At 38.4% G+C, this 15,293-nt stretch overlaps 1 long non-coding RNA gene across 1 annotated transcript; it reads right to left on the reverse strand.

Moving 5' to 3' along the window:
• Positions 1-13,354: 13,354 nt before the first annotated feature.
• LOC145637826 (uncharacterized) lies at positions 13,355-14,348 on the reverse strand. The gene is made up of 2 exons (XR_014114484.1): positions 13,774-14,348; positions 13,355-13,662 (listed from the first exon to the last, which is right to left on the reverse strand). It is a non-coding gene; the product is annotated as an uncharacterized LOC145637826 (long non-coding RNA).
• Positions 14,349-15,293: the final 945 nt, after the last annotated feature.

The raw sequence follows: 15,293 nt of genomic DNA on the forward strand, positions 1-15,293 counted from the left end.
AAATAGCCCCTGCCCAGCCGATTTTCTTCATAATTTCAGTAGATAAACTATTTCTTAGCTTTTAGAAAACTAACATCATGTCTCTAGTCTCCATAAGTTTTACCAACTACACCCATTAATGGTGTCGGTCCCTCAATGCCAAGGAGAGAAAAGTGTTAGATGTGTTTCACTTGGGAGGTATTTATGGTGTCAAAGGGGTAGATCTTGATTCAGATTTTATTCATACCGCTCTAGAATATTGGGATGTAGATACTCATTGCTTTAGAATTGGGTATGATGAAATTAGCCCTTTGCCGGAAGAATTTAGTGCTATTTTAGGCTTCCCTGCGCTAGATCTTGTAGTAATCCCTAGAATAAATTAATATTATTATAAGGATTTTGAACGCTTCTTTAATTTAAAAGACAGAGATCTATCAAAAATAGTAGATGGTAGCATAGTTACTTTAAAAGAATTTGCTCGCCATTATTTTGATAGACCTTATTCTGAATCTTTCCATGTTTATAGAAGAAGGGTTTTCCTGTTTTGCATGCTTAATCAATTTTTTATTACTAGTGGTAAAAATAATGAGGGTCAATCAATTATATCCACTATTTTAGAACAAATTGAATCAGGAAGAAATCCAATGCCTTTAATAGTTAGAGAGACCATGCTTAGTCTTGATGAATTAAAGAAGAATCCAAAAGCACCATTTCAGGGCTATCCAATTTTATTACAGGTAGAAAAATAATATTTTTAATTACAGAAATCAAAAATATATTTTTGTATAGTAATAATAATTTATTTGTATTGCAATTTTTACAGATGTGGCTAATGGAAAGACTGGAATTAATTAGCCCTCCGGACAACATTGAGAAGTATACTCCAAATTGCTTCGTGAGAAGGATGAAACGCTTCTCTAAAATAGGGCGCCATGAATGGAAGAAGGTCTTCGAGTCTTGTAATTTTGCCATCAAGTGGGTCATCCCTTGGTGGAAGATAGAAAAGATGGTTGGTGTCAACAAGAAACCTTTATGCCGTCTTCCAAGCTTGTCCAGTATGACTTTTTATTATCCTTGCAGGGTAAAAAGACAATACGGCTTACTTCAGACCATTCCTTCCGGTGATCTTCGTCGTCTCTACGAGTTCCTTGTCTCCCGGAAAGTAGAAAATTTGATGCATATTGGAGTGCTAGACCTTTATGGGAAGTAATTACCCCAAAGGTTCCTCCTTCTTTCCCCAATGATGTGAAAAAGTGGCTTTTGAAGAAACCTTCAAAGGACGTGAAGAAAAATAAGAGTAAAATTGATGTGAAAACCCATCTAGGTGACAAGGTGATTCCTAATAAGGAACGCTTGGGTGAAAGAATCGAGTTCAAAACACCTATAATGCCTAGGAAGAAGAATACTGCGAAAGATAAAGGAAAAAGGAAAGCTGACACTACAGAAAAGAAAGCTTGGGTAGAGAAGAAGCATGGAGTCCTAGCCGAGGGGGAAACTATTTACTCCAAAATTGAATGTAGGTTCTCTAAAGGATGCCTACTAGCTAAGGTTATGGACGAGGAAAAGGAAGTAGACAAGAATTGGAAAAGGGCTAAGAAAGAGAAAGAAGATTAAGAGCATTGCTTAATTTCAAATTATTAAACTTAGTTTTTTTCAATTTAAAGTTAATTTATTTAAGAATTATTTAAATTCCATTAATATTGTAATTTATTTTATTAATGAAATTCCAGCTTTTTAATTAAATTATTTACTTTATGTTTATTTTATTAAAACAATAAAAATCGAAGAATTAATTTTCCAGAAATTTTTTCGAGTACGAACGTCGAAAATTTTCAGAAAAACATGAAATGTTCCCCGACTTTTAACTGTAAACGGGCGCTATATTTCTGCGACTGGCGCCGGCTGCGGCAGTCTGGCATTAGGCGACAGATGTCGTCGTCTAGCGCTTACGTTCATCGGCTTACGCTAGAATTTTTTTCGTGACGCTGATATTTCGTCGATCTTCTATCGAATTTTTTTATTAATTCTGGAATGCGAGATTTTAGAAAATAAAGTGGTCGCACCCATAAAGGGTTGCCTACGTATCATTTCTTAAGGAATCAGGCCAAACATAGCTCTCTTGAGTATCCTACTCAAGTAATTAAGGGTAGTATTTCTTAAGTTGGTCAAGATTGGTCATGTTCGAGAACTCATTGCCATCCATATCAGTTAATTTTGTTGTACCTCCTGACAGGATTGTTTTGACAATGTAGGGTCCAGACCAATTAGGTCCAAATTTTCCCCTTGGATCTAAAACATTTTTTCTTAATGCTTTTAACACCAAGTCTCCTACTTTGATGTTTCTTGTCTTGACCTTCTTATTAAAATGCCTAGCCATATGAGTTTGGTAACATTGAGTGTGATGTAGAGCTTCAAGTCGTTTTTCATCGAGTAGAATTAGCTCTTCGTATCTTGACTTAGTCCATTCAACTTCATCGAGTTTGCTCTCTAACGCGATGCGTAGAGATGGAATTTCTAGCTCGACAGGTTGTACGACGTTCATTCCATAAACCAAGGAAAATGACGTATTTCCTGGTGATGTGCGAATTGACGTGCGATAACCCCACAATGCGAAGTAAAGTTTGTCAGGCCAATCCTTATAATTTTCCGTCATTTTCTCGATGATAGTCTTTAGATTTTTATTAGCTGCCTCGACTGCTCCATTTGCTTGAGGCCTATAAGGGGAAGAATGATGATGTTGAATGCCATATTTTTGTAGCAATTATTCACATTCGGCTTGAAAGTGAGTTCCATTGTCACTTATCATTTCATGTGGGACTCTGTATCGACAAATAATATTTCTCTCGATAAAGAGTGCTACATGTTTTGCAGTGAGTTTAGCGTATGATTGCGCTTCAACCCACTTTGTGAAGTAATCAATTGCCACTAGGATATATCTGTAGCCTCCTGTTCCTGGGGGAGTGATTTTGCCGATGATGTCAATTCCCCATGTAGAGAACGGTCATGGCGATGTGTATGTGTAGAGCAAGGATGGAGGAACGTGTTGTAAATTGGCATAGATTTGGCACTTAGGGCATCTTTTTACGTATTGATGGCAATCCCTATTCATTGTAGTCCAACAATATTCTTCTCTCATTATCTTTTGGACTAACATTTTGCCATTTATGTGAGTTCTACAAATTCCTTCGTGAACTATCCTCATTACTCTTTGGGGATCCTTTTTCCCTACACATAAGAGAGCTCGCCCCTTAGGTACCCTTTTATGTAGCTCGTTGTCTATGAGTACATATTGGGAAGCCAAGAGTCTTAAGCTCGTTTTGCTCTTTTGTCATCATTGGGAGGGTATTCTCCTTTGGTAACGTAGTTGAGTATATCCGTGTACCACGGTTCTTCTTCTTCTTCTTCTTCTTCTTCTTCTTCTTCTTCTTCTTCTTCTTCTTCTTCTTCTTCTTCTTCTTCGTCTTGGGTTACTTCATCATCTTCTATAGCTTGAATATATGCTGGTTTGTGCCTTTTTTCTATAGTTAGAGGCATTTTCTCTATTTCCGTGTGAATCCTAACCGTCGAGGCTAGTCTTGCCAAGGCATCAGCAAAGTGATTTTCTTCTCTTGGTAGATATGTGTATTCTACCTTCTCTAGCTGATTAGTAAGAGTTTCCAGATAGGTTTGGTAAGGGGCTAGACTTTCGCTCCTTACTTTCCACCTTTTGGATATTTGATTGATGATTAATGAAGAGTCTCCGAATATCCGTAACTTTTTTATTCCTAATGTCAAAGCTGTTTCAAGCCCCACCACGCATGCTTCGTATTCAGCAGTGTTGTTGGTAATGTCGAAATAAAGCTTTATGGAGATTGGAAAATGCTCTTCTTTAGGTGATACTAGTGATACTCCAACGCCACATCCCTTTTGGTTTGAGGCTCTGTCGAAGTATAAGGTCCAAGTATCATCTTCAGTGACCATTAAGTCTTCATCTAGAAACTCATTGTCTTGTATTGGCGTTGAGTCTTCTATTGGAAAGTCCGCTAGAAAGTCTGATACCACAGATCCTTTGATAGCTTTTTGCGGCATAAACCTTACATCAAACTAGGCTAAATTGACTATCCATCTCGATATGCGTCCATTGAGTGTAGATTTCTCAAATAGATACTTGAGTGGATCTAATCGGGAGACTACGAATACTGTATGCACTAACATATAATGTCTTAACTTGGTTGTGGCCCACACGAAGGCGAGGCACAATTTCTCAAAAGGTGTATAACGTGCTTCATATTCGAGCATTTTCTTGATTAGATAGTAGATCGCATTTTCTTTGCCTTCTACTTCTTATGCTAGCATAGATCCCATTGTCTCTTCGGTAACTGTTAAATACAACCTAAGAGGTATTCCCGGAAGTGCTGGTGCTAATACGGGAGGATTTGCGAAATAAGCTTTGATCTTTTCAAAGGATTTTTGACACTCGTCATCCCATATTGCTGGTACATTTTTCTTAAGCTTTTTAAAGATTGGTTTACATATCGTTGTCAATTTTGATATGAACCTACTTATGTATTGCAACCGGCCAATGAATCCTCGAATCTGCTTCTCGGTTTTGGGCGGTGGCATTGACATGATTGCTTTGATCTTGGTTGGGTCTATCTCTATTCCTCTAAAGCTTATGACATAACACAAAAGCTTGTATGAGGTGACTCCAAAAGCACACTTAGATGGGTTCAACCTCATATTGTATTTTCATAGCCTTTCGAAAAATTTTCTTAAGGCTACTTAATGGCCTGGGCGGTCTTTTGATTTTACAATCATGTCGTCCACATACACTTTGACTTCTTTATGCATCATGTCATGGAGTAAGGCAGTCGCTGCACGTTAGTAAGTAGCACCCGCGTTTTTCAACCCGAATGGAATTACCGTGTAGCAGTAAGTGCCCCATGGTGTTATGAAGGTTATTTTCTCCATGTCTTATTCTGCCATGAGAATCTGATTATAACCCGCGTATCCGTCCATGAACGAGAGAAGTGCGTGATTTGCTGTGTTATCCACCAGAATATCGATGTGTGGTAAAGGGAAGTCGTCCTTTGGACTTGCCTTATTTAGATCTCGATAGTCGACACACATTCTTACCCTTTCATCTTTTTTTGGAACTGGGACGACGTTGGGGACCCATTCGGGGTATTTAGATACCTTGATGAAACCTACAGTTATTTGTTTTTGAACTTTTTCTTTTATTTTAAGAGCTACGTCGGGTTTCATTCGACGTAACTTTTGTTTTACGGGTTTCATTCCCGAAATTAGTGGTATAGTGTGTTGAGCTATTTCTCTATTAATTCCTGGCATATCTTCGTATGACCAAGAAAATACATCGATGAATTCTTTAAGTAAGTTAATTAAATCGGTTCTTTCTTTTTCATTAACTGTTAGTCCGATTTTAACTTCTCTTTTATTGGTTGAATCATTTGAGATATCAACCGTCTCAGTTTCTTCAATTATCGGTGTTTTCTTTTCAAGTGTTTCCATTGTTTTAATAAGTTCTTTGTCTTTTTCATTGTTAGTTATGCAATGCTCATCATCTTGGGTTAAAGAAGAACACAAGAAGTAAGGAGAAGAAGTTATATTATTATACTCTGAGATCATTACATCAAAGAGTGATATGTCCTCAGGGACTTGATCACTAACTTTTCTAGAAGAAGAGATAGAAGGGGAAGGTGCTACTACTAAAGACCTAGATGACTCTATAGGGAGAGACTTTGACTCTGACTCTGACTCAGACGACTCTTCGAACATTGGTCCTTTCCCTGTCGTGATGGATATCTTTCTTCCACTTGGACTAGTCACCTTGACGGTCTTGCGCCACCCTTGTAGAGATCCTTCCGCTGGAGTGATTAGCTTCGAGGGATCGAAGTTTTCACTTTGTAGGACTGTTTGAATGAGCAAGGAGTTTTCCTCTTTGCATGTCGACTCATCCTTTTCTCGCCCAAATAATAATCCCATGACGTTAAAGTTAAAGCATAGGGGTGCTTTCTCCTTATGGACTGGAGTTGGAATTTCATTTATGAAATAGCAATCCAAGAAAATTTCAAATTCCGGTTGCCTTATGCCGTTTACAACAAACAGTTCTTGAAATTCGTGGCATGGATAGTCCTCTCCTTCTTTTATGAATTTACCATTAAGGGTAAGAGGGTACTGATCCATTGGGATTGCTTTCTTTTGAATGCGAGCGTCCCTACGTGCCTTTGATTTTTCCTGGGCTCGCTTAAGATCTTTCTGAGTTGATTCGAAACCAAGTCCGAAAGTATCTAATTTAGGGAGGACAGGTGACTCTAGCGGTTTTGCTATTCCCTTTTTCTTTCCTAGGGTCATCCTAGGAAAATTTCTTTGTTTCTTCAGAATAGCATTCATGATCATGTTAGAATGGGGGTCGTGGCAGAGAGGGGTCCTTTCATCCTCCTAGATTAAGGAGACCTCTTCTTTAAAGCCCCATAAATCTTCATCATCCTCATCGTGCTCCACGCTAATTATTGGATTTTCTATACACTTGATTCTCATAGGTGAAGCATCGATGGTGATATGAATTCCCCCAACTATGGCTTTTACTTGTTGGTGGAGAGATGAGGAGACGGCCTTTAGGTCATGCAGCCAAGGGCGTCCCAACAATAAATTGAATGAAGCTTTAATATCTACTACTTAGAAAGTAGTAGCATGTTCTATCGCTCCCGCCGTTACATTCATGGTAATTTTACCAAGAACTTGACGACGAGTGTTGTCGTAGGCTCTTATTCCTTGTGTTGACGGGGTTAAGTCTTCATCCCTTATGCCTAGCATCCTCGGAGTTCTAAGTGGACAGACGTTAATGGCTGATCCATTGTCTATAAGAGTCATAGAGATGTTCATTCTCTTGCAAACTACTATGAGGTTTAATTCATTATAGTGTTTGTCACCTTCTGGGGGCAAATCCTTGTCGGAAAAGGTGATCAAAAAATTGTTCGCAACTTTTTGAATCGAATCAGGGGTTGACTTTCGTTGACTTTCTCTCTTCTTCCTCTTCTCCATGGTTAATCAATTTTGATTGGTTTCTTCATCAATCTTGAGCTTCGATGGGTAAGAAGAAGAAGCAGAATAACTCTACACCCCAATTAGTACAACTTAGAAGTTCTACTAATGAAATTCTACAGAATTTGCGGCATTCAGGCACATCTTTTATTCCAAGCCCGATTTAGGAGGTGGACGAGCTTGTCACTCCGGCGCCGGCATTGGTCAATCCGGCCTGTGGTTCTATTCCCCGGAGTGATGCTGAAACCATTGCCCTATTTGCTGAAGCCATTTCTAGACCAACATCTTCGAATTTCAATAAAACAGTACCTAAGGTTTCGAATTGCACTGTTCCATTGGATGCTGAAGCGGCTGCTCATCGATCTGAACTAGCTATCACTGATTCTCACACTGTACCTCCCCCGGAACAGAACGCACATAAGGATGGTGAAGATCGAAGCTCTTTTTCTGGGAAGTTAGCTGCTAAGGGAGCTCCTCTGTTCTTCGTTGCACCGGTTGTTCAAAATGGGAAGCAGGTTGCTCAGCTTAAGGAATCTGAACTCGTGGAAGGTAATAAGAAATGGTCTAATGCTTTAGTTTTTTATGTTGTTGGTCATTACCCTACTATTGCTGTTGTTCATCGTTTCATAGTTCAACAATGGTGTGATGTGCAAAAACCAGAAATTTTTTGGCATGATGATGGGTATTTTATCATTAATTGTTGTTCAGTTAGTGATAAGGATACTATTATTTGTTCTGTTCCGCAAATTTTCATGGGAAAACCAGCAATCATTAAACCTTGGAGTCCTAAATTTGATTTTTGTGCGGAGATTTTGAGAACTATTCCTTTGTGGGTTAAGTTCCCAAACTTACCTTTAAATTGCTGGGGTCCTGAAACTCTTAGTCGTATTGGTAGTTTTCTTGGTGTACCAATTTTCTTTGATGAATGTACTATAAGACAACTAAGAGTTTCTTTTGCTAGAGTTCTAATAGAAATTGATGTTACCAAGCCATTGCCTAAGTCTGTGTTTGTGGAAAGCCCCTCGAAGGAAATTCTGGAACTCCAGGTAGTTTATGAATGGACTCCACCCTTTTTATCTAAGTGTAATAAAGTGGTCCATGATTGTTCTGTTAAAGTGCCATCAGCTCCTAAGCATTCGGTGGCTGCAGCTCCCAAGCAGCCAGTAAATGCAGCTCCTTAAGTGCAGCAAGTCTGGGTTGCTAAGCCTAGTCAAGCTCCTCCTGTTGTTGATGTTGATGCTTCTGTTCATGGGTAATCTGTTATCACCTTATAGGTTCATACTTCTCAAAACTCAGATGAGGGGTGGAGAATAATAGGAAAGAAGACAAAAAGCCAGCAAACTAGGGTTAATCAGCCTGCTTCTACCTCTAATGCTTTTGTTGCTCTATTTGCAAATGAAATGGATGGTGCAGGTGGTTTCACGATAAATCCAAGCAGGGGTGAGGTTAATCCCCCTTTTGTGTCATGATTTACTCTATATGGAATGTCAGGGGCTTGAATGACCCTAACAAGGTTGCCTCTGTAAGGAGGTTGCTTCATTCTCATTCAGTTGATGTTTGAAACAAAAATCAAATCAAAAAATGTTCTCACTTATCAAAAGAAGTTTGGCTCTTCTTGGCTTTGGATGTGCAATTATGATCATTCTCCCAAAGGGAGGATTTGACTTGGTTGGAATGCAGATAGAGTAACTGTTAATGTCTTGAAGATTCATGAACAGTTTATTCATTGTAGTGTCTCTTCTAAGGATCTTTCTACTCAAATTCATCTCACTGTAGTCTATGGGCTTCACTCTATTCATGATAGGCTTTATATGTGGGAAGGAAAGGAACATCTCTATTCAGCATTCTCCTTGGCTTTGTGCTGGTGACTTTAGCTCTGTTCTTCATACTTCAAATAGGCTTCATGAAACTGATTTTACTAATTATGAGACTAGAGATTTCCAGAGTTTGGTTGATGATTTGGACCTCACTAAGGTCAAGAGCAAAGGTGCCTTCTACTCTTGGTCAAATAAGGCTCACACTGGTCCCAGAACTCTTTCTAGGATTGATAGAGTCTTTGGTAACCAAGCTTGGCTGGCCTCTCATGGGCATGTTGAGACTGTCTATCTCCCCCCCTTCTTTATATGATCACAGTCCAGTTCTGTTGGGTATTTGTTCTGCCCCTGCTGGGAGAGGTAGACCTTTCAAGTTTCTAAACTGTATTGCTGATCATCCTGATTTCCTTGATACTCAAGCTTGGGGTTCTGGTAGTTCTGTTTAGCATAAGCTTAATTCTGTGAAGTATAGTATCAAGTCTCTTAATAGCAAGCAGTTTGGCAACATTGAGGAGAAGATTGATCAAGCTAATGTTGAGGTTGCTGGAATTCAGAACTTAATGGCTCAGAATCCTGATGATTTGGATTTATATGCTAAAGAATCTGATGCTATTAAGGTTGTCAAACACTAGAATGATATTCAGGAAAGCATCTTCAAACAAAAATCTAGGATCAACTAGATAAAGCTTGGAGATGGCAATTCTCATTATTTTTTCTCAGTGATAAAGAATAGATAAGCAAGGAATAGGATTGACTCCATCTTTGACTCTAACAAGGTTTTTCTTAAGGATCCGGATGCTATTTCTCATGAAGTTATCTCCTTCTATAAGTCTCTTTTAGGGACTCAGACTCCTCGGCTTCCTGCTATTGACCTTGTTACTATGGGGAGGGGTAAACAGCTTAGCTATGTTGCTTAGAGTTATCTCATTCAGCCTGTTTCTCATGTTGAAATTGATGTTGCCCTTAAGGGAATTGATAACACTAAAGCTCCTGGTATTGATGTATTTAACTCCTTTTTTCTTTAAGAGAGCTTGTCATATTGTGAAAGATGATATTTATGCTAGTGTTATTGATTTCTTTACTAAAGGGACCTTGCCTAAGCAATGGAATTGCACAACTATCACCCTTGTTTCTAAAATCCCTAATGCTTCCCATGTTCAGGATTTTAGACCTATAGCTTGTTGTATTGTGGTTTTTAAGCTCATTTCTAAGGTCATAACTGCTAGACTTGCTACTATCATTGGTGAGGTCATTAATGATGCCCAAGTAGGTTTTATTCCAGGCAAGCACATTAGTGACAATATCCTTCTTGCAACTGAATTGATCAAAGGCTATGATCATAAATTTATCTCACCTAGATGCATGGTTAAGGTGGATTTGAAGAAAGCCTATGATTCAGTTGAGTGGGATTCTTGATTACTGTTATGCAGGAGCTTGGTTTCCCTTAGAGATTTGTTAGCTGGATCTGGACTTGTCTTACTTCTGTCTCTAATTCTATTCTTACTAATGGTTTTCCTGCCCCTCCTTTTGAAGCTAAGAAAGGTTTAAGACAAGGTTACCCTATGTCTCCTTTTCTTTTTGCTATTGGTATGGAATACTTTTCCAGGTGCCTTGATGAGCTTCGGTTAACTCCTGATTTTTACTTTCATCCTAGATGTGAAAAGTTAAACCTAACAAACATGATGTTTGTTGATGATCTATTGATGTTTTCTAGAGCTAATAGTGTCTCTGTTAAGCTTCTCTTCCAAGCCTTCTTGAAATTCTCAGGTGCTTCCGGGCTTTCTGCTAATCTTGATAAAAGTGAAGTCTATTTTGGAAGAGTTTCTGTTGATGTTCAGACAGAGCTGAGAGAGCTTCTTAGTGTTTCTCAAGGTACTATTCCTTTTAGGTATCTTGGGGTCCCTCTCTCTTCCAAGAATCTTACTATTGCTCAGTGTAGGCCTTTGGTGGATAAGGTGACTGCTAGAATCTAAGGGTGGATGGCTAAACACTTGTCCTATGCTGGGAGGCTTCAGTTGGTGAAGAGTGTGTTGTTTGGTATTCAGACATATTAGGCTCAAATTTTTATCTTGCTAAAGAAAATTCTGAAAGAGATTGAGGCTAGATTCAGGTGCTTTCTTTTGACTGGATCCTCTGCCCCTGCTAAGAAATCTTTGGTTGCTTGGAATTATGTCTGTCTTCCTAAAGTCTGTGGTGGCTGGAACTTGCTTTCTCTTCCTGAGTGAAATAAAGCAGCTGTCACTAAGTTAGTTTGGGATATTGCTCATAAGGCTGATAATCGTTGGGTTAAGTGGGTCCATATCTATTATTTCAAGCATAAAGATTAGAACCACTCCTACCCCTGCCAAATGCTCTTGGTTTTTGAAGAAGATTATAAGTTGTAGAGATATTGTGAATGATCAAGGGGGATGGGATGGTTTCATACAGGGCAACGAGATGAAAATCAAGAAGCTTTATGCTGCTATTAGGCCTCAAGTTCCTAAGGTTCCTTGGAAGAGGGTCATTTGTCATAACTTAGCAACCCCTAAAAGTGTATTTATCTTGTGGCTAGCTTTGTGGGCTAGGCTTGTCACTAAGGATAGGTTGCTACAATGGCACATTTCTTGTGATCCAAGGTGTTTCCTGTGCTTGAATAGCAATGAAAGTATTCAGCACTTATTCTTTTATTATGAGTACTCTAGACAGGTTTGGAACAAGGTGTTGAGTATCTTACATGTTTCCAAGCCTGTTCAGCAGTTTGGTGATGGGATTGAATGGTTGAAGAAAATCAGCAGATGTTCCAGATTGAAAAACAAAGTGATCCATGTTGCCTTCACTAAAACAGTATATGGTATTTGGATTCAGAGGAATGCAGTTTTGTTCACTGGTTGTTGCAAGCCCGTTGGTGTCCTAGTTAGGGATATTATCTTCCATTCAGCCTGTAAATTCCCAGCGGGAAGCAAATACTTGACTGCTTAGTTGGTTTATAAGGGAGCTGCTTCTGCTGTTCTGTTTTTCTGCTGCTGTTGCTGATCTTTGTTGCTGAATTCTGATTTCTAACTGCTTTGATGTTGGTTTCTGAAATCTGGTTTTTAACTTCTGAAGGCAGTTGTTGGTTTTTGTTGTTGTTGCTGTTTTTTGTTGCTATTGCTGGTTTATGTACTGTTGCTGGTTTCTGCTGTTGTTACTGTTGTCTGTTGTTGTTGCTGAAATCAGCTGCTGTTGCTGGTTTCTGTTGCTGTTCTGATGTGCTGTTGATGTTCTGTTGTTGTTCAGGTCAGCAAATCAGCTGGTTCTGGATCTGTTGCTGAACCTGTTGCTGTTTGTGTTGCTGAAACCAGCTGCTGTTGTTGGTTTTTGTTGATGTTGCTGACTGTTGTTCTGCTGTGCTGTTGTTGTTCTGTTTCTGTTTAGGGCAGCAAGTCAGCTGGTTCTGGTTCTGTTGCTGAACCTGTTGCTGTTTGTGCTGCTGTTGCTGAAATCTGCTGTTGTGGCTGGTTTTTGCTGTTGTTGCTGGTTGTTGTTCGGTAGGTCTTTGATGTAGTTGCTGCAAGCCAGCTTTGTTGTTGCTGAAGTCTGCTATGGTTGTTGGTTTCTGTTGATGTTTTTGGCTGCTATTTTTCTATTGCTGATTTTTGGTGCAGTTGCTGGTCTGGTTTGCTGGTTATGCTGGTTTTAGGTCAGCACTTTGTTATGGTGCTTAGCTTGGTTGTTTTCTCTGAACTGATGTTGTACCTCCTCTTGTCTAGTCTTGCTGCTTTTGCAGCTGAGTTTTGGTGGAGGTTTTCTTTTGCATAAGTGGTGTTTTTTTTTTTTGCCTGCAGGTCTGTCCTGCTCTGTGTTTGTTCTGTGTTCCTGGGCTTAGTTTCCAGAACCCTTCCTAGAAGGTGGCTGGAAACTTGAGCTCACGTTGTTCTTGTCTCTTTCTCCTGAACCCTTCCTAGAAGGTGGCAGGAGATTGAGCTTGAACTGTTTGGTGGTTGGTTGGCCTGTTTTTTCAGGTCTTGTGGAGTTTGGTGTTTGTTATAACTTAGCTTTTGTAAGTTGTAACTTTTCTTTTTGGTAATAAAATTTCTCATATTTTCCAAAAAAAAAAGGTGATCAAATTGATGGGACTAGGTAGATCAGTCGTGAGGAAGTTAGCCAACCCCTCAGGAGTGGTGTTAGAATCTATCCGTATTTTGTCCATGGCATTCATTACAGCCAACCTATGTTCACTACTACAAAATTGGCCAAAGAGACCATATCAAAATTGCCTAAGAGACTACTTTAGGGGTGGTCTCTAGCTCGCAGGTCTCTTTGCCTTAAGAGACCATTTCATCAAAAGTGATCTCTCATTTTAAAAAGTGAGACCATTTGTTTAGAATATATGATCTCAGTTTTTCCAGAAACTAAGACCACCTATTTCAAATAGATGGTCTCAATTTTTGTAAAACTGAGACCACCTATTTCAAATAGATGGTCTCAATTTTTTTTAAACTGAGACCACCTAATTCAACTAGATGATCTCTTTTTTTTTCTAAAAAAAAAAAATATTCGTATTTTAATATATATATATACTTTCCATTAACAAAAATCAATTTCTCTACTTGTACCATTTACAAAAAAATACGAGTACTAGTTTATACATTATACTTGCAAAAAATTTATATAAAACACATAAATATAAATATTACAATCAATATTCTTATATAAAATTATAAAAAAAATCCACCTAGATCTACACATCTCCCCTCACCTAATCCTACACTACGCCACTGCCACCACCGCAAGCCCCATCACAAGTCATGCCACCACCATCTTGAAATCAATGAAAGCATAGCCTGGAGGTCTCCTAGCAACACAAACACTGCAAATTAACCAAATTTCAAGGAATTAGAAAACAACTAGCTGGTATCACTCAAAATCAACAAAAGATATCCGAACAAAAAGCTTAATCGGAATTAAAGATCCGACTGACCTTCGAATAACTCCGATAACATGAAACTCGTCTTCAAGTTCTCACTCGACATTGTCTTGTATTCAACACCTAAAAACAACATATACAATACTTTGAGATCAATATTGCAAAGATTAAGAAATTCAGCCAAATTAAGAGAAAACGATTAATTAGGGTTCGAAAACACGATGGAGGAAATCTTGGAATTGGATTTAGAGGAAAGATAAAATTTAACAAATAAAATTAACGACAGTGAGTGAGGCGAAATCAAATCCTGTATTCTCAGAAGAAAATTTGAAACCCAGAAGCGGAGAACTTGACGGCGGTGTGAAGTGAAATTATCGAACGGCGGAACTCGAAACCCGTGTGAAGTGAGGCTTGAACTCTTAAGAAGATAGGAGAGAGAAAGAGGCTGAGAGGAGATTGTGAAAAAGGGAAAGAAGGAGATTAGAGGGGCATTAGACAAAACATAGAAGGGAAATACAGAGAGAACAAGAGAGATAAAGAGGCGGAGAGGAGATTGTGAAAAAGGGGAAAATGGTGATGTGAAGGGGGTGGCGGCCAAGCTTCAACTTAGGGTTTAGGTTTAAAAAAAATAAAAGATAGACCATTTAACAAAAACGGTCTCTTCTTTTTTAAAAAAGTTAAATAATAAAAAAAGACCATATATGTAAGAGAAGTGGTCTCTCTTTTTGATTAATTTAATAAATAAATAAAAGAGAGACTATGTATGTATGAGAAGTGGTCTCTCTTTTTTTATTAATTAAATAAATATATAAGAGAGACCATCTATTTAATAGAAGTGGTCTTTCCTTTTTTTATAAATAATAAATAAATAAATAAATAAATAAAAGAGAGATCATTTATCTAAAAGAAGTGGTCTCTCCTATTTTTTAAATAAATAAATAAATAAAAGAGAGACCATTTATTTAAGAAAAGTGGTCTCTCCTTTATTTTCATCTCCCTAAGATAGTACCCAAGAGACCATTAATTTAGAATATTTGGTCTCTTGAAACAAAGAGACCATTCATTTCATTAAATGGTCTCTTAATTAAGGTCTCTTTGGCCAATTTTGTAGTAGTGGTTCTCGAGACGTGGCCAGAAGTTTCCATACGTTCATTTCAACTTTTGTTTTCTTGAACTGTTTGACGATATCATTATCTTCAATGATAGGCATGGGAACTTGATGTATGGTTGGCATGGGTTGTGTTGAAATAGGAGGTTGCATTCTCCCGGATCTTGTGAGGACGTCTATTGATGAATCTTCTTCAAACCAAAAGTCATCCATGGCATATGACACTGAAGGTGGAGGTCCTACCATGTCTTTTAAGTAGACGTCATCTTCGTCGCTATCCCAAACTCCATTAATACTTGCATCCTCTTCTTGTGAAACTTGGACTAGCTTCTTTTCATCAATCATTTTCTGAATTAAATCCTTGAATTTCGATAGTGTGACCCCCTTATTGATGATATTGACAGTAATATCTATCTGTCATTTTCAATGATTCAAATGGTCTCGGTCCGAGAGGTTTGATCTCGCC

Source organism: Chenopodium album, chromosome 7 (genome assembly GCF_948465745.1).
Source record: "Chenopodium album chromosome 7, dcCheAlbu1.1, whole genome shotgun sequence".
NCBI classification, from domain to species: Eukaryota; Viridiplantae; Streptophyta; class Magnoliopsida; order Caryophyllales; family Amaranthaceae; genus Chenopodium; species Chenopodium album.